We start from the raw sequence: 19,358 nt of genomic DNA, 5'->3' as shown, positions 1-19,358 counted from the left end.
CATTGACATAGATCTATGTGTTGAACATTTAAGAATTCTCTTAATTGACCTTTTTTCATATCATGTATAGTAAAAGGACATGTTTTAGTAAATTTTAGTAGTCTTTTTTCCATGTAATTATATCTTAATGTGTCCATGAATGTTAAAATAGGAAGGATTCAAGCTCTAGACCATACTAATGTTTCTTTCTTTTTTAGGGAAATCTTTGGGCAGAAAGAAGTAGTAGATTCTAAGCTATAACAAAACTGATTTGGGCTTTGAATTTATATGATCTTAGATTTGGTGATTTTACTCAAGTCATTAGATTGCTGATTTCTTGGAGAGTATGGGAGTCTAGTTATGGAAGTTTGTTTATTTATTTAATATTAGCCTTCTGAAATTATAAAGGATGATGAGAGAGCTGGCTCTAAGGTCTTTTCCCCAGGCCTGTGAAATGATGTAGATATTTCTGCAGTATGTTTTTTATTTTTTTTAATTTATTTTTATTTTTTTAAAGATTTTATTTATTTATTTGACAGAGAGAGACACAGCGAGAGAGGGAACACAAGCAGGGGGAGTGGGAGAGGGAGAAGCAGGCTTCCCACAGAGCAGGGAGCCCGATGTGGGGCTCGATGCCGGGCTCGATCCCAGGATCCTGGGATCATGACCTGAGCCGAAGGCAGATGCTTAACGACTGAGCCACCCAGGCGCCCCTGCAGTATGTGTTTTAGAGCAAAGGTTGTTCTGGTGTCTTTGGACTTTTAGGGGTTCCATGAATGGGCTTCAAGAGATTCCTGAACTCATGTAGTTGCGACCAAACCTTTTTGTGTGTATGTGTCTTTCTAGGGAGAAGGTCTGTGTTATAAAAGAGGTCCAGAGTGGGGCGCCTGGGTGGCTCAGTCGTTAAGCGTCTGCCTTCGGCTCAGGTCATGGTCCCAGGATCCTGGGATCGAGCCCCACATCGGGCTCCCTGCTCCGTGGGAAGCCTGCTTCTCCCTCTCCCACTCCCCCTGCTTGTGTTCCCTCTCTCGCTGTGTCTCTCTCTGTCAAATAAATAAATAAAATCTTAAAAATAAATAAATAAATAAAAAAAATAAAAGAGGTCCAGAGCCCCAAAATGTTAGAGTTGTATGTTTTTATTGAATAAAATGGGAGTTAGAATAATTCTTAAAAGGAAAAAAAGAAAATACAGATCTTTGTGCCCAGTACTTGCTGTTTAAACTTGTCTTTAGCCTAGACATGTGGTCTTAGAGGTGCAAAAACACTTATATTTTGTTGCCACAGCAAAGCATTGCCTGTTGGTTGATAAACCATACACACACATAAAGGGCTTGACATGCTAGTCCTGGGTGCATTGTGGCTGTTTTTAAATTTAAAAATTTAGAGCAGATAGATTGATGGTCAATAAGCAGAGATTTGATCTTGACAACCAGCCCTTGGAGCAAATGGTTCACCCGGCTCCACTCTCTTACTGCTCTCCAGCAAATCTGAAATGTGACTGGGAGGTAATCATTCTAGAAAATCTGTTTTTGCCTTGCCCAAACAGCAGAGCATGATGGGAAAAAGTTTCTCATCAAAACAGACTCAAATTCAAATCTGGCTTCTTTCATTCACTGTACCTACTTAACCTACCTGACCCTCCAGTTCCTCATCTGGATAAAGCCTATGGCAGTAGAGGTGTGAGGAGGCAGGAATGAAGTTTCCTGTGTAAAAAAACCTCTCAACCCCTCATTTGGCCCATGTTAAGGACTTGGCAGCTAGATGTGATAACCACTATTCAACACCGGAATGAACATGTATAAACACGGTACATGGTAATGATATATATTATTTCCCAAAGAATAATGAAAATATTAACAAATTGAAACATTTTTTAAAGATTAGGTTTTCAGAAATGAGTTAGGATTAAGTGGTCCTTACCTTGTAGATATCCGGGGGGGGCGGGGAAAGTTGAAGGAAGATGGTGGTGTACTTGGTAAAGCTGAAGACGTGGGTGCTGGGCATAAAGTGACAGTAACCACCCGCCAGCAACATAGCTGTCTCTTTGTGTAAGATTCCACTTAACTTTTGCTCTTCACTTGTAATTTAAATGAAAAATTTAAACTGAAAAACTGCACTTGTACTTTTCAGCCCATTGTCTCTGAAAGAGTTTGCTCACCTCCTTGTGTTGGGGACCCTCACAGGTACTCCAGGGGCTTCATTAATGGAAGCTACACCTATAACTTTGTCTAGTTCTGGCATTTTTTAAAATGCCTCCACAGTTGGGTACCTGCATCGATTTTTCTCAACAGGGAAAAGAGTCTGGAAGAAATGAATTGTATTTTCCTATCTTTAAACATTGAAAGAAGAGAAGGTATTATGAGTAAGAAGAGAGATACGAATAAAGTACTTAAATGCTTATGGCTGTAAGCGCAAACTTGTTTCCACCGTTTCTGTGGTCTTTTCCTTTCCTTTATTTGTGGTGAGCATTCATGCCCACTGCCTTTAAGTGGGGTAGTGGTATGAACACAAGCTCTGAGTGGTTGTGACGCCCATTTCCTAAGCTTTCTGGTTGTGCTCAGCTTGAGCTATCCAGCCTCTCTCAGTCTGGAGGAGGTGAGCATTAGATGAGATAATAAAAGCAAAAGGCTTTGCTCAGCCCTAGGCCCCTAGTAGAAATACTTAAAGGTGGTAGCCATCTTGAGGATGGTTTTATTCTTGTCTTGTGAAGGAAAAGCTAGTATGTTCTTTTGGAATATTCCTATGTAAGCCTTTAGGGGTCATCCTACTTTGAACTCATAAAAGCCTTTCACATCTTTCTGGTTACCATGGGCAGATACCCCAGCAGCTATAGGACCTATTAGACCTGTCTGCTGTTCTTGGCCGTGGGGTTGCATTCTCTGTTAGGCTGGCAGGTGATATCTAAATCTTAGCTTTTTCAGGGGCCAAACCAACAAGCGTGCCCAGGTTTGGAGCCATGATCCATTCAAAACTACATGATTTCATGGCCTAGAACAGAGATGAGCAAACTTTCTGAAAGGACACCATCGTAAATATTTTCCAGTTTGTCAGTATCCCCTTCCCCACCCCCATATCTCTGTCACACCTGTGCAACTCTACCAGTGTATTTAGAAAGCAGCCAGAGACATAAGCGAATGGCCATGGCTGTGTTCCACCAAAACTTTGTGGACACTGACATTTGAATTTTATATAATTTTTATGTGCCATGAAATAAGTTTTTATTTGTTTGAAACATTTAAAAATGTTAAAGCTCTTCTGGGCTCATGATGTGTACAGCCAGCAGGTGGATTTGACCCCTAGGCCATAGTTTGCTGACTTCTTGCCTAGAAGAATGTTAGACTCCTAAGTCCTATAGGTCTGTGGCATCACCAAGCTATACCACCCACCCCCACCCCCACCACTGCATACACATTGTCATTTGCCTCCTCAAGTATTCCATGCTTTTGGTATGGCAGCATTATCTAAGGCCCCTGTCTTCCTCCATTAGGATGAAACTCCATCAGGTTAGTTCTTCTTAGTTATAGTATGTGGCCTTCCCTTCTTAGCACATGTATCGTTATATCACCAGGAAGTTTTATTTATTGCTAAAAATGTTCTCACCTTGCCCAGTTTTCCATAAAGCTTGATGTTTGAACCCTGTCCTGTGTGATGGTTTTGAAAGGAATCTATGCCTTTGGAGCTGTCTCATGCTTCAAGTTCCTCTTGTCCCCTTTTCCTAGAAAGGATATAACTGATACTAGGCCCTCAGGCTGCTAACTAGACACTCTTACCTTAAGGAAATCTGTATTTGGACTCCCCCACTCTCTTTCTGCATGATGTTTGGTGAAATAAAGCACACAAAGATTCCTCTTGTGCTCTAACCCCTGGAGATTAGCTCCAGGATTGATGTGTGCAGAGCATGTAGATGTCTATGTCTGTGTGTAATTTCATCCGGCCATCACTGAAGCTCTGAGGGCTGCTGCTTTTAGTTTCACCTTTTCTCTCTCTCCTCTCTCGACCCTTCTCTCTTGGTCATTGTATGGGATGCAGATTTGGTGACCTGGTAGTTGCTGTAACTGATTGGTTTATTTTTTGCCTCCCTTCCTGCCTTTTAACATTCTCTACTAATCTGCTTGTTTTGCAGCAAGTGTGTTCTTTTTGGAGTATAACTTTTCAAAACAATATTATGCTGAAGTTATTGGGTATTTTAGAATCTTCCCCCTTCCAATTGTAAACGTAATGTAGTATCAGAGTTATGCATCAGTATTTTAGATATTTATTTATTTATTTTTTTAAAGATTTTTATTTTTGACAGAGAGAGCACAAGCAGGGGAAGCAGCAGGCAGAGGGAGAGGAAGAAGCAGGCTTCCCGCAGAGCAGGGAGCCCGATGCGGGGCTCGATCCCAGGACCCTGGGATCATGACCTGAGCTGAAGGCAGATGCTTAACCGTCTGAGCCACCCACGCGCCCCAGTGTTTTAGATATTTAGAGATAAGATGCAGTTTTAAAAATATTTTGCCATTTTATGTAGATAGTACTAATGTTATTAGTCTTAAATTTTTAAGGGTTTCCTTTTTTTTTAAAAAAAAGGTAAATTTGGTATATATTTTCTAAATGACAATTTGGGCAATATGCATCCAAAGTCACAAATGAAATGGCAAGTCAAAATCTAGAAATTTATCTTAAACAATTGGTCAAATGTGCATAGATGTGTGTACCAGACTGCTCACTGCCTTTTCTTTTTATAATAGCAGAACATTGAAAGTAATCCAAATGTCTATTAATAAAGGATTGATTAGGTCCATTAGGACCTACCCATGCAGTGACATACTGTACAGTCTTTAAAAAGGATGATGTAGGGGGCGCCTTGTTGGCTCAGTCAGTAGAGTGTGCAGACTCTTGATCTTGGGGTTGTGAGTTCGAACCCTACATTGGGAGTAGAGATTACTTTAAAAAATCTTTAAAAAAAAAGTGATGCAGGTCGATATTCTTTGATGTGGAATGATGTTTAGAAGAAGGTAACATGAGAATATAATGTGTGATTTTTTTTTTTTAATGATTTTTTAAAGGTGGGCAAAAGCCCTGTATATAGAAACCTAAAAGAAGGTATCTTAAAGGATATACAGAGTAATACGAACTTGTTATCTCTAGGTAATAAGATTGTGGGTGATTTTTTTAAAAAATGTTTTTCTCAAAAAAAAAAAAACTGTCTTTCTCAATTTTTCTTTTTATGTAGCATGTGCTGCTTTTATAATCAGGAAAAAATAATAAAGCTATTGAAGAATAAATATAGTAATTAAAATATTTCCTATTTGTGGCTAGTTGAACTCTCATGACTGCTTTCATTCATAGTCTGTGTTGTAATAGAAGTGAACTACATTTCTCATATACCTTAAAAATGTTTTCTGTTTTACTAATAAGCAAGAATGTTTTCCATACATTTTTTTTTTTAAGATTTTATTTATTTATTTGACAGAGAGAGACACAGCAAGAGCAGGAACACAAGCAGGGGGAGTGGGAGAGGGAGAAGCAGGCTTCCCGCCGAGCAGGGAGCCCATTGCGGGGCTCTGTCTCAGGACCCCAGGATCATGACCTGAGCCGAAGACAGACGCTTAACGACTGAGCCACCCAAGTGCCCCTGTTTTCCAGACTTTAACAGGAAAGAAAAAAAAATCCATACAGGACTAAATAACAGTTTTCAGAAGAAACGCACTGAAACAGACATTTCATGATAGTATGTTGTGCCTCATTTCTTGCTGTGAAAGATTTTCTTCCATTGAGATTCCTGTAAAATCATTAAGGAGTTCAGATGTATGGAGGCAGTATAGGGTAGTGTTTAAAAGCCTGAGCTCCGCTACTTACTGTCTGTGTTACTTTTAGCCATTTATGGCCTCGGTCTCCTCCTCTATAAAATGTGGGCAATACTGGGGCACCTAGCTGGTTCAGTTGGTAGAGCATGCATGCAACTCTTGATCTCGGGGTCATGAGTTCAAGCCTCATTGGGTGTAAAGCTGAATGAATGAATGAATGAATGAATGAAAATGTAGGCAATACCTCGCTAAGTTGTTGTGAAGATTAAACGAAGCAAGTGCTTAGCAGAGTTCCAGATACTTAGCAGTAACTAAGGAGGAAGAAGTGGTGGGACAAATAAGGGTATATAATAATAATAGTAGTGACAGTGATGATAATAATATTGGTGATGATAATATTGGCTGCTAATATTTCCCTCCTTCTAGAGGCTTGCATGAGGGCAGAGCCTTGTTTGCCACATTCACCAGCCTAAACCCTCTGACCAGACCAGGTACCTTGGCCAAGACAGGAGTGTGGTCTAGGTTCACCTAGTCATCAGTCATGCTCCCTTTAGCGTGCTATCTCTGTGTACACTGTCAAAAAAAAAGTTCCGGGGCTAACAGCTCACTAGCATTTACGGAGTTGTTACTCCGTAAATATTTGTTGTATGGATGGTGACCTAAAGCAAGCATTTCCTTCCTCTTGACAGTGCATGGTGAACTTTTAAAAGAGGGTTTTGGTCATCTTTATAAAGTATATGGAAGAAAATGTCAGGTGCAAAAACTGTTAAAAGGGGAATCTTGTTTTGATTTCTCCTATTTGAATGAATCATACCAATTTTGTTTCACTTTTTTTCTCTTAGCTAGTTACCTCAGTCTTAGCTCAACTCTGTGTGCACCTGCATCCTTGTGGTGTACCTGTGATAATTTTAGAAATTTTTCACTTTATTTTCACTTAAGTTATTTTGGTTGGGGAGTATGTTTTACTTTCCACCCTAAACCCCCAAGTTCTGAGATATATTTCAATGTTTCTATGAAATTAGAAACGTTGACCTGGCTATGAAGAATGAGAAGTATAAAACCACATCTGGCTGTGACATACTTATTTGCAAACACTGGGGCTTTGGATTTGTTTGTAGGAAATTTTAGGAAATGCATGGAATAAAAAAAACGTAGAAATACTATGATAATTGATGAAGTATACCTATCAGTTACATGTTGCACAGTGAGAAGAACCCGCTCCAAAACTTTGTGGCTTACAATAATGACCATTTATTTGCACACAATTAGGGCAGGGTAGTTCTTCCACTGCTCTTGTTTGGCCTGAGGTCACTGATGTGGCTGTTGTCATCTGCAGTCTCCAGTCAGAGCTGATTGGTCTAGGGATCTGTCTAGCTGGGACAGCTCATCGGACCACCACACAATCTCTTCTTCCAGCAGTTAGACTACGTTATCCTCACATGGAGACATTGTGTTTCAAGGTGAAAACTGCAAGGCTTCTTGAGGCCTAGGCTTAGAAGTCACACAGAGTCACTCTGCCACATTCTCTTGGTCAAGGCAAGCCACAAGCCCAGTCCAGAATCAAGGGTTGAAAGTAGGCACCACCTTTTGATGGAAGATGCTGCAAAGTACAGATCACAAGTCATGCTGACAGCAGTTGGCGGGGGGTGGGGGCGTGGCAGCTGTATTGTTGTGGCCATCTTTGTGAAGAGTATGCCCTTTGCTGTTGTATATTAACCCTTGTTTGACATGACTGATAAACTCTGCAGTGAGGCATAGGGTTAAGTGCTTCCCTGTGTTATCTCTTGGGATAAGGGCTTTATGAGGTAGGTACTATTATTACTCCCATTTTAAAGTTGTGATAAGTGAACCTTAGGGAGGTTATGTAACTTGCCCTAGATCTTTTACCTAGTTAGGGGCAGATTCTAAAAGTTATGGGAAGTTTATCCCTGTATCAGTGCTTAAATCCATTGCTAAAGAAATTTGCGTGGATGGGGGGAGCCTATCTTGAGAAATCTCAGAAGGAAAATGCAATATCTTAAAATTTTACATGAATTCTGTATTCTACTCCATGATACATCCCTTTGTTTTACCATAAAACTAGTATTTTAAAATTACTTGTCAAATTTTACCTCCCAAATCTTTGAGAAAATAGATTCTCCTAGACTGAAAATAATAGCTAATCAGCTAAAGGTCTTCGGCTGTAAGTAGTGGAAACAAAATTGGACTGCCCTAAGCAAAAAAGGAGGTTACTGGAAGGATGTGGTGTAGCTCCCCGAATTGACAATAGAGCTGAAGAACCAGGCCTCAGTGGACAGTCTTCACAGGGTGCTGGCCTTATTAACCTTTCCAGCTTTTTGTTAACTCCACCCTCTACTAAGAGTGTATCTCTCGGGGTCAGCCTGGGTCCTGGAAGATGCCTTGTTTCCTGCTTCACCAAGAAAGTGCCTACTGGGGTGGGGGGGTTGTTCCCCAGTAGGGGAGTGAATGCAGGGCTGATAAAACCAACAGATGTCCACTATCTGAACATTTGTGCAAGCTGCTTTGTGCATTATTGATCCCATTTACTATTTGCAACATGCTGATGACCCCTGGTTCACCCCTTTCCCTCTCAACCCCACATGCCTCTAAAGGTTCTTAAGCCCCAGTTTGAGAAGCAGTTTTGTGACTCCGCCATCTCTTTCCATTTCCACTAATAGTAAGTGCTTACCATTCCAAGGGCAATAACGTATTTATCCGTTTTTTACATAGTAATCTTTTCTATCATTTCCCTGATTTTTATTATTTTTTTAAAGATTTATTTATTTATTTTAGATGGGGGAGGGGGAGGGTCAGAGAGAGAGAGAGAGAGAGAATCTCAAGCAGTCTCCATGCCTAGTGTGAGTCCAAAGTGGGGCTCGATCTCATGACCCTGATATGACTTGAACCGAAATCGAGTCGGACGCTTAACCGACTAAGCCAACCAGCACCCCATTTCCCTGATTTTTTTTTTTTTTTTTTAAAGATTTTATTTATTTACTTGAGACAGAATGAGAGAGAGAGAGAGCACATGAGAGGGGGGAGGGTCAGAGGGAGAAGCAGGCTCCCTGCCGAGCAGGGAGCCCGATGCGGGACTCAATCCAGGGACTCCAGGATCATGACCTGAGCCGAAGGCAGTCGCTTAACCAACTGAGCCACCCAGGCGCCCCCCCATTTCCCTGATTTTTAAAAGAAAATCTTATGAACTATAATTTAGCCATTTATTGGTAACAGGGTTCCTGTTAGGAATAGTTTTACCTAGTTCATAGTGATTCCCTTAGGCCACAGTGAGATACAGTTATTGGCCCCTGCCCTGAATGTCCCCACATTATCCTGCTTCTGTTTTTCTGTTTTCTCCACCTGTTCTAGTGGCTTTCATTGTAACCTTGCTAATACTTAAAAATAGATATTTTAAATCTTACAGATTATGGGTCGAAGGAACAACCTACATTTATATAGCCTTTAGCTGTAAGTTAAACCATGTTTCTAGCAGTAAAATGTTGGCGTAAGTACAGTGTGATTTTTTTCAGAGCATTTTCAAGTATATACTCCTATTTTTAATAATCTTTTGAAGTCAGAGAAAAGCATATTTTTCCTGTTTTTCAGCTGAGCAGATGGTTTAGAAAAGGTAAGCAATTTCCCCTGCGATATAGGACTGTTGGCAGGAAAACCTAGGTATTCTGACTACCCATGCCTTTGTTGTGGACGGTTCAAGAAGGCTGGTTTCCCAACTGGAGAAGCCTCTCTTCTGGTTTCTCAGGTTTCTGGGCTGAATTGGAGATGTGTGAATATATATTGGGACACTGGTGTGTAATGGAGGTATCTAGTCCTCACCTTGGCCATTAGTAGCCACTTTTGTTTATTCTTGCTTTGGAGGCCCAGCCTCTTTTTATATCCCCATAGATAGCCAGTTGAGAAGCCAATTTGTCCCACCTCTTCTTGCCATGATTAGCTGGTTTTGAAGTACCTCTTGGAGCCCTTCAGTCTGGCCTTTTTTACTTCCCCACGGTGTAATTACCACCTTGTGGTATAGTCACTTGTCTTCCCAGCCCCTGGACTCTTTTTTTTAAATGGTCTTCTCTGTTTTCTGCTGTTGAGGCCCACCACTACAAGGGATTTTGAGAGGAGTGTTTGACACTTTTGTTTAATTAGGGTCTCCAGAAGGGTTCTGTTAACAATAGGGTTGTATGTTAGGCCCTTCCCCCTTGCTTGTAAAGTTTCACTGTAGTCTGAACCATTAATGTGATCATAGTGTTAATATGGTGGTTCTTATTTAGCCAAAACTTTTTATAGAGACATCTCAAGACTTTTCTGTAGCTTTTAGAACATTGTCCTAACATTTAACACTAATTTTTACATTGTCTTTTTCTAATTTGTTTCAGGTGCTGATTTCTACAGCTTCTAAACATGTTAACACTTAATACTAATCAAAAACTGTCTTTTTCTCTTGCATTTCTAATTGTCTCATGGTCTCATTTTTGCAAGCATTTTGAACCTTTAGAATCCTTGAACTTAATCCTGAAAAGAGTGCTAGCAAAGTTCTTCATTGAAAAATGCATACTTGGGGCACCTGGATGGCTCAGTTGGTTAAGCATTAGACTCTTTTTTTTTTTTTTTTTAAGATTTTATTTATTTATTTGACAGAGACAGAGACAGCGAGAGCAGGAACACAAGCAGGGGGAGTGGGAGAGGGAGAAGCAGGCTCCCCGCTGAGCAGGGAGCCCCATGTGGGACTCGATCCCAGGACTCCGGGACCACGACCGGAGCCGAAGGCAGCCGCCCAACGAGTGAGCCACCCAGGCGCCCAAGCATTCAACTCTTGATTTCGGCTCAGGTTATGATCTCAGGGCCGTGGGATCGAGCTCCATTCTAGGCACAGAGTCTGTTTGTCCCCGTCCCTCTGCTCCTCCTCTCCCTCTCTTTCTTTCTCAAATAAATCTTTTTTTTTTTTTTAAGATTTTATTTATTTATTTGACAGAGAGAGACAGCGAGAGAGGGAACACAAGTAGGGGGAGTGGTAGAGGGAGAAGCAGGCTTCCCGCCGAGCAGGGAGCCCGATGCGGGGCTTGATCCCAGGACCCTGAGATCATGACCTGAGCCAAAGGCAGACGCTTAACAACTGAGCCACCCAGGTGCCCCTCTCAAATAAATCTTAAAAAAAAAAAAGTGCATACTTTTCATCTGTTTATATTTTGTTCACGCTGTTAAGTTTTTTGTTTTTTTTGTTTGTGCTTTGTTTTTTGCTGTTTTTAAGTTTTAGTGTTCTGAACTCAAAGACATTTTTAGTGTTTTGGAACATATGTCCTCTTAGCTGCCCTAAAAAGAGATATTTAAGACTCCATTCGCTGCTCCTTCCACTACCCATCCTGTTGATTATTATTGTTCTGGTAGGTATAACTATAAATCATTTGGAAATCGAAGTTAGAAAAGAGACCATTTGCCATTACATTAGGACAGTTTAAAAGGAGTCACTTGTTCAAATTTACTAGCTTCCTGAAGCTAGTAAAAATGTTTATGGTTTTCAAGATTCCCTGTGAATATATTTCAACACTACAAGACAGTGAGTTAACACGTGTTCAGCTATTATAGATTATGAGAATGGTAGCTCCTAGAAAAGGTAGTATTCCAGTTTTCTGTTTAGAACTGTAATGGAGCTAAACTGAAAAATCAGTTGTCCTAGTAAACAGAAGGCACGATGTGATAGTAGGCAGGTTTCTTAGTGTGTCTGTTGCTTTAGCTAAGAGCCAGCCACGATTGGCTTTCCTTTCCATAGATCTGGTGTCAAGTATTAATCAGCTGTAGACTGGAAAGTTTTTATTGGCTAGCATTTGTAAGTGGAAGAAACACCAGTCTGTTTTTTATCTGTAGTCTCTTAACCATTTAACTGCATATGATATCATCTGTGTGGTGTTCTTAGAGAGAAACAGTTCCTTTAAAAAAAAAAAAACCTGAATTAGTACTGCAGCATATGAAAATAGTGAACGTTGACCTTGAAGAGTCTAAATGATCTAAATTAAGGTTGTGATGTGTACTAGAAAAAAAATTGCATGTTAAAGCTAGTATTCTTGTTTTTCACATTTTGAATAGTTTCTTAATTTTAAAACAAGAGTTATAAAATGTACTGAAAATCTTAAAATACACAAAAGCTAAAAAATATGACTTTGATTTTAAGTTTTAAGAATTCCATAAAAAAAAAAGGGGAGCCTATCAGCTAGGGGCTGAGGCTGGGTCACCTTTAGGGCGCCAGGAAGGAAGAATTTGGCCCTGGCGACCATGGTGTGATGTGGTTCAAGATTCTGCCTGGGATCGGTATCATGGCTGTGTGCTTTGTCATCCCCTGCATAGCTGTGGTGCACATCCACAGGTTCAGTAACGGGGGCAAGGAGAAATGGGTTTCCTATTATCCATATCTGGAGTTTGATGAAAAGAGATAGGCGTGTCTCTGGAGTTAATCATTACTATGCGTCAGAGGATTTGGAGAATATTGATTAAGGAAGCATTTTCCTGACTGTTGAAAAATGACTTGGTTATGCTCATCTACCCCTTCTAGAAGGTTATGCAGTGTATTAATGTAGTACATAATAAAAACAAAAAGTTAAAAAGAATTCCATAAAAAAAAAGAATTACATAAATTAGGTTCTCATGGAAAACTGAAATTTCTGAATGCTTGCAAGGTTTTTGTTTAATAACTTTTTCCTGATTGCAAAAATGAAGTGTTTGATTTGTTAATCTCCTCTTAGAACAGCGAACCGCTAAGAAAAAATAGGTGTTTGTAGAAAAATTGGAAAGTTTCACAAATACACAGAAGCAGATAACAGTTACTCATACTTTTACCACCCAAAGATACCACTACTAATATTTGATGTAGATCCACCCAGCTGGTTATAGAGTTGCCCAATTAAATATCCTTTGGAATGAATGCTTACAAGTAAGGATAATGAAGAGTAGAAATGTATATATAGTGTGGCTCAGTGGGTTAAGTTTCGTTAATCTCACTGCCTCTCAGGTGTTTCCAAAAGCTGAAGACAGGGGCTTCTCCCCCCCAACCCCAGTTTGAGAGAAGAGAGCTATCCTGCCCTTTGGCTAGCCTTGGCTAAAGTGAGGCAGAGGATCTTTTCTGCAGACTTCCCTCTGTCTGCCTAAGTCTTTTATCTTAGCAACTGTTGTTAACTCTGAATGTCTACGGGTTGCAGAGGGAGACATTTGGAGTTCTCGGTGGAGTAGCTTGTTGAATAAGCCACATCAGTTCTTCTTCTTCATCTTTTTTTTTTTTTTTTAAGGTTTTATTTATTTGAGAGGCGGAAAGAGAGCGCGGTGCATGAGAGTGCACAAGCAGGGGGAGCGGCAGGCAGAGGGAGAAGCAGACTCCCCGCTGAGCAGGGAGCCCAGACTTGTGCGGCTCGATCCCAGGACCCCGGGATCATGACCTGAGCCGAAGGCAGACGCTGAACCGACTGAGCCACCCAGGAGCCCCTAAGCCACATCAGTTCTTTTCAGCCCCCTAGAAGAATTCTTTAAATAGGATCTTACTCAAAAGAATGTCCCAATATTCAGAAATAGAGTCACCTTCAGGTTACTTGTACTAAGTGAAAACAAGGCGGAGTGGTTAGACACTCCCAGGTGATTTCAATTAACATCTAACCTCAAATCCAGTCGACTTGATAAAAGAAAAATCCGAAGGAGCTCAGAGCAGATTATGGTATAAGCATATGCCAGTCCTCTCCAGTGGAAAAGAAAAGTGCTAATCTGGTCAGATCTGTTAAAGAGACAGGCAAGGCTGAACAAAGCAGAATTTTCTCATCCTGCTCATCCTTTGCCTTAGTGTAGAAGAAAGATTTAACCCGGGATGAAAGAGAAAGAAGGAAAGATGGGCAGGTGGCTAGTAATAAAAGATGGTTGGCTTTCTTTCTGTGTGCCTTGGCCTAGTGGTAAGCAGATCCCTAGGTCTGAGAAACTAGCCAAGTGAAGTGCCGCACAGGACAACTTCCCCAGGCAGGGATACAGCTTCTTGGTGTTCTGGGTGAAAATACAGCGCTGACTTTGATCCCAAGCTCTTAGTGAGAGGAAACCCAGGGAGAAGTAGGAGGAAGTAGCATCTCTTTGTAAACGTTTTATTCTTGACATGTAACAGACTCCTGCTTAGAGAATTGTGTCAGCCCCTCCATTCTGCCAGCTGTCGTAGCTGTCGTTCGGGAGCGCCCTCCTGTGTTCTCCTACACTGACCAGTTTAAAAGGTGTCATTTCTGCCTGAGAATTATAAGAGCTTACACGCAGTGCTTGGTATGAAGGAATTGCTTTGGAAGATGAATAACCATTGTGATGATAACTGCTATATGCAAAAGAGGGAGATTGATGGTTTTACAAGTCTGTGGTTTGAATTCTTAGGTCTGGCAGGAAACCAAGCCCATTCAGATGGTTCTGGAGACTAATGAAAGGATTATTTTCAGAGGAATGCCAGAGTTAAGGGTGATGTTGGGACTCCTATAATCTGTGGAACCAACCACAATGGAAAGCCATTATCACCATTGGGTCCAAAGGAGCAAAGAGAAGAAATAGCTTTACTGGAGTCCAACGAGAGAGCTGGAGCCACAGAGGGGGGCCCTGGAGGATTCAGCCACTGCCTGAATTTGTAGCCAAGAGCAGAGAGGGAATAAGGAAGCAATACTCCCTCCCCCACTTTCTTTCCTCCCTCTCTCTTTGATCTTCTTCCGGTGCCTTCTACTGGCCAAACCCACCTGGAGGCCCCCTTGCTTTTAACCCAGTGGTTCTACCCATAAAGGTCAAGTCTTTGGGGGCACAGAGCAGGGCCAGAGGGGTGGAAAATTGGTCTGGCGATGGAGAGAGGGCAATCAAATGGAGAATTACTAGCACACACTAGTAGCATATTCATAATTGCACTTTCATCATGTTAAGACATCATTCTCATCTCCTGAAATCCCAAAATAAACCTTAAAGCATGTGAACTATTATGACTCAGTTGTATCTTTTAATATAAATAGTCCAAGCAGTTATCCTACCCTTATCAAATTAATTAAATATTCAAAGAAATAATATGAACAATTCTGAGAAGAATTGGAAAATCACTGAAAGACCTTCTGTTGGGGCATTTTGTTCTTGATTAAAATTAAACTAAGATTTAAAAAAAAATATGCATGTGAACTGTACAAGTGATATATCCTAAAATACAAAAATTGTACTTTTAATCACACATTGGTGAAGGTTTTTTGTTGTTAGAATTAAGCTGCAGCAGTACCCTGGCTGGCTCAGTCCATAGAGCATGCAACTCTTGATCTTGGGGTGATTTCAAGACCCTATTGGGTGTAGAGATTACTTAAAAATAAAATCTTAAAAAAAAAAAAAAAGCTGCAAAAGGGAAGTGGAACTTTTTTTTTTTAAAGTCTCTGCATATTATCCTTTCAGATCTATTTAACTAAGGTGGATAAATTGGCATGAAGATTCTTACTCAGCCAATCTAGAAATACAAGAAAAGATTTTAAGCTAGGGGCGCCTGGGTGGCTCAGTCGTTAAGCGTCTGCCTTCGGCTCAGGTCATGATCCCAGGATCCTGGGATCGAGCCCCTCATCGGGCTCCCTGCTCAACGGGAAGCCTGCTTCTCCCTCTCCCACTCCCCCTGCTTGTGTTCCCTCTCTCGCTGTGTCTCTCTCTGTCAAATAAATAAATAAAATCTTTAAAAAAAAAAAAGATTTTAAGCTATTAAAATGACTTTATTGAGCACTTGGCTTTGAGAGATGTAAAGATAAAAAAGATACTTACTTTGCTTCCCAAAACTTAAAACTAAACAGTGAAGAGAGGTCCACACCCAACTATAATAGTGATAGGTCCTTTAATAGAAGCATCAGATGTGGGATTAATAAGATGGAGAAGTGGTTTAATCTGTCTTTACCAGAGATTTCTTTCCAGTGCCTCACAAATATTTATTAAAAGTTTACACTTGCCATTTTTAGAAATACAGACGATAAAAAGATACCAAAAGGGCCTGAACTCAAGGAGCTGGGGTCAGAGTGAGTCTTTCAATACTGTTTCATCAAGAGCAGCCAGTCTTTTGGTGGCTCCCCAATGCTTCAAGGATGGATGGCATTCAAACCCTTACCATGTCCCTCTGTGGTCTTCTGATCTGGCCCCACCTGTGTCTCTGCCTCCTCAGGTGCTCTGGCCTTTTAGTTCTTCAGTCAAGCCATACTTATTAGAGTCTTTTCTCTTGAGATTTCTTTTGCCTCGGGTGCCAGCTCCACTGTCATCTTAGAACACCTTTTCTGCCTCCTGGTTTCAGTTTAAATGCTGCCTCTTCACAGGATCCTTCCCTGACCTTCCAGATAAAATCCAGGGATCTTATTACTTGTTCTAAAACCCATATATATGGGGCTCCTGGGTGGCTCAGTGGGTCAAGTGTCTGCCTTCAGCTCAGGTCATGATCCCGGGGTCCTGGGATCCAGCCCCTTGTCGGCCTCCCTGCTCAGCGGGGAGCCGCTTCTCCCTCTCCCTCTGACGCTCCCCCTGCTTCTTTTCTCTCTCTCTCTTTCTGTCGAATAAATAAAAATTAAAAAAAACCAAAAACTCATATATAAGCAGGCACTTTGCTCTTCTCCCTCAAACACTTAAATTTATTAGTGTAAATGTTTGATGGGTTTCTTCATTACCAGAATGTAAGTACTATGAGAGCAGGGTACCTGTCTGTTTCACAGCTGTGTCTTCAGTGCCAAGCATGGTGTTTAATAATGGTGCTCAATAAATTGTAGAAAGAAGGAAAAAGAACTGGCTTTTAACCCAGACCCCTACCACTCACCGGCTTGGTGGCTTTTGGTATCTTGCTAATTGGGAGTTAATTTCTTCCTGTAATATGGAGATAATAATGATAATGGCACTTAGTATGTGCTAAGCACTGTGCTTTTGTTATCTCCTCAATTAAACTTCATCATAGAGGTGAAATGACTTGCTTGAGGTCTGTTCATAAATAGAAAACAGGATTTAAATCCTGATCTGTTTAATTTCAAAAACTGATTGCTCTTCTCCATACCTTTATGTGATTGTCCTGGGGGGAAACCTGTAGGGGAGGTCTTTGATACAGGGTAGTAGGATGCTTGCCCATTCTGAGAATATTGACATTCATTAAGATGCATATTTAAACCAGTTTTAGGGAATTGGAGTGTGGGATTAAGTCCATTTAGATGAAAGGGTAAGTGACTTCCCCCCCCCCCCACCCCTAGGGGTAAGTGACTTCTAAACAGTCCTGAAGAAGTTAGCTGGGTCCAAAAGCAGAATGTAGTACAAACGCCCCAAGGGAAGAACTGGGGCCAGAGGGTGAAGAGCCTTGCAGGCTGGGCCAGGGAGTTGCTACTTGCTGTAAAACGCTGTGGGGAGACAACGATGAGTTTTATTTATTGAAAAATATTTTGGAAGTAAGAAGTCCCCTTTAGAGGCCAAAGTGCCCATAGCCTTTTTCCCATTTTGCATTTCTGTAGCAAAGGAAGCATTTTAGTGGTTTCATTCCACTGTAGCACCCAACACAGTAGTGTTTGAAAAAGGAATTAGCAGCATGAAGTAAGGAATGGGGGTTTATGTTTAGTTGTTTGGTACAATTCTGTTGTTTGTTGTTGTTTTTCTGTGAGGGTAGATGGCCTAGCCTAGTTGGGTAGCAGCCTCACACTAGTCACTTCACCTCTTATAGCCTCAGTTTCTCATTTGGAAATTAGAGATAATTAAAATGTCTACCTCATAGGCTTCTTGTGCAACATCCACACAGTGCCTGGCACAAAATAAGCTTTCAGGCAGTGTTAGCTGCTACTGTTATTAATACATATTTCCTGTCCATTCTGGCCCATGCCTCTTGAATGAATGTGCATTGTTTATTTATCAAAGACAGGTTGACTGGGACACAGGAACTGACTTTTTTTTTTTTAAAGATCATGATTTTAGTGTTTACAAAGATAATAAAATTGTCAATGAAAAAAAGACAATGAATCATCTTACTGGGGTAGTCCTAGTATTTCCTAGATATGTTTATGATGAAATGCAAAATGTGAACATGAGCTACTACTTACAGAACCCATTGTGTATGCCAGGGCTGTGCTTTCTATGCATTATCCCTGGGAAGTAGGTTTGATTGTCTATTTTACAGATAAGGATGTTATCTTTCTAAGGTGTTAACAACAGACAACTGTAGAAGGAGACATTAAACCATGTGCTTCTCCAAATCATTTTGTGCTTTTAGCATTGTAAAGGGCTGACTTATCTCCCAACAATTTCAGCAGCTCTGCTGGGAGGAAAAAATGGTAACAGGGCTCTTAATTGTTTTTCTAATCTATTGGATTAATTGGAAGCACCAGGCATAGTGTGCTGTCTAGGTCTAGTACATAGTAGAGGCTCAAGAAATGTTTATTGACTATAAATCTTAAATCAGATTGAGTGAGAAAAAGATGACAGAGAAAAGCAGTATTAGGGGCTGACCTCAGCCTGTTTTCTACTAAAAAACAAAAACAAAAACAAAACAAATCTGAGGTCACCAAAGATTTTAATAGCATAGCATGTTTACACAGACTAACGGGTGAAGTCTGAGGTGACAAATTTTCCTGTGTGTTGCAGGGGATTAACTCCTGTCTGTAGAGTTGTTATCTACAGAAATCTGTTTGCTTCCCAACTAGGTGCCCTCACTGCTCAAGAAGCTCCTGGCTCTATCCTTGTGTTGGGCTAATTAGTTTAGTTTCAGTGAAGAGAAACTATGTGTAACGTTAAAATAAACAAAACATAAATGGGAATGTGTAGTTGCTGTCATAACTCATCACTAATGTATTTCAAAGACAGATCTGACTGATATTTGTATTTTCCTTTAGCTCAGGTAAATTCAGAGTTGACATACCATTTTATGGTAATGAGGGGAGAAAGGAGACTTTCTTGCATAGAAGAGCAAGCATGCTGCATTTAAATCCAGATTTCCTCTCCCCCCCCATAACAACAGAAAACAAAAATCTAAATTTTTTTGGAGGAACTTCATTATGATGAGGCATTTATTAGACATATCAAACCTGAAAGGTGGCCAGCCAGATGGTAGTTTGATTACTAAGCATCCTCTTTATGATTTATCATGTTATACCACAAAATGAAGATAAAGAGATAATTTTGTTAATATACTATAGAAGTAGTTTATGTAGAAATTTTAAAGTATAAAACATTAAAAGACTATGATAAGAGCCAGTGCCCAGACCTTGGTTTCTAATTCCATTCTCCAGTAAAAGGAACCAGACATGACTTAATTCTATGGCTGTGGCAGGGAATAAACAAGATGAGCCTGGAGCATCTTCTAATGCCAGAAAGCACAAAAGTGCTAAAACAAAACAAAACAAAACAAAACACTAAACACACAGTAGTGGGGTATGTCAAATGAACACAGGTGCCTGAAAGAGCGCCTAGTGGGTCAAAGCTGGGACAATTTAAACAACTAAATAATATCATTTTAAATTATAGCATAAGATATAAAATAAATATAAATAAAAGATACAATATACATATGTAGTACAATAATGTTAATATAAATATGTAAAAATATAAAATATTAATATAAAAGGAATATCTGTGTGT

General features: G+C 40.4%; 1 protein-coding gene and 1 pseudogene across 1 annotated transcript in view; both read left to right on the top strand.

Moving 5' to 3' along the window:
• Positions 1 to 19,358, top strand: part of LOC144379562 (uncharacterized) — a 39,705-nt gene that overhangs the window by 2,233 nt on the left and 18,114 nt on the right. The gene's annotated exons all lie outside the window — the stretch shown is intronic.
• LOC118518789 (NADH dehydrogenase [ubiquinone] 1 alpha subcomplex subunit 1 pseudogene) lies at positions 12,010 to 12,292 on the top strand (annotated as a pseudogene).

This window comes from Halichoerus grypus, chromosome 1, assembly GCF_964656455.1.
Source record: "Halichoerus grypus chromosome 1, mHalGry1.hap1.1, whole genome shotgun sequence".
In the NCBI taxonomy this organism is placed as follows: domain Eukaryota; kingdom Metazoa; phylum Chordata; class Mammalia; order Carnivora; family Phocidae; genus Halichoerus; species Halichoerus grypus.
Note: the sequence above shows the minus strand (reverse complement) of the source record. Positions and strands in the feature narration are given on the sequence as shown.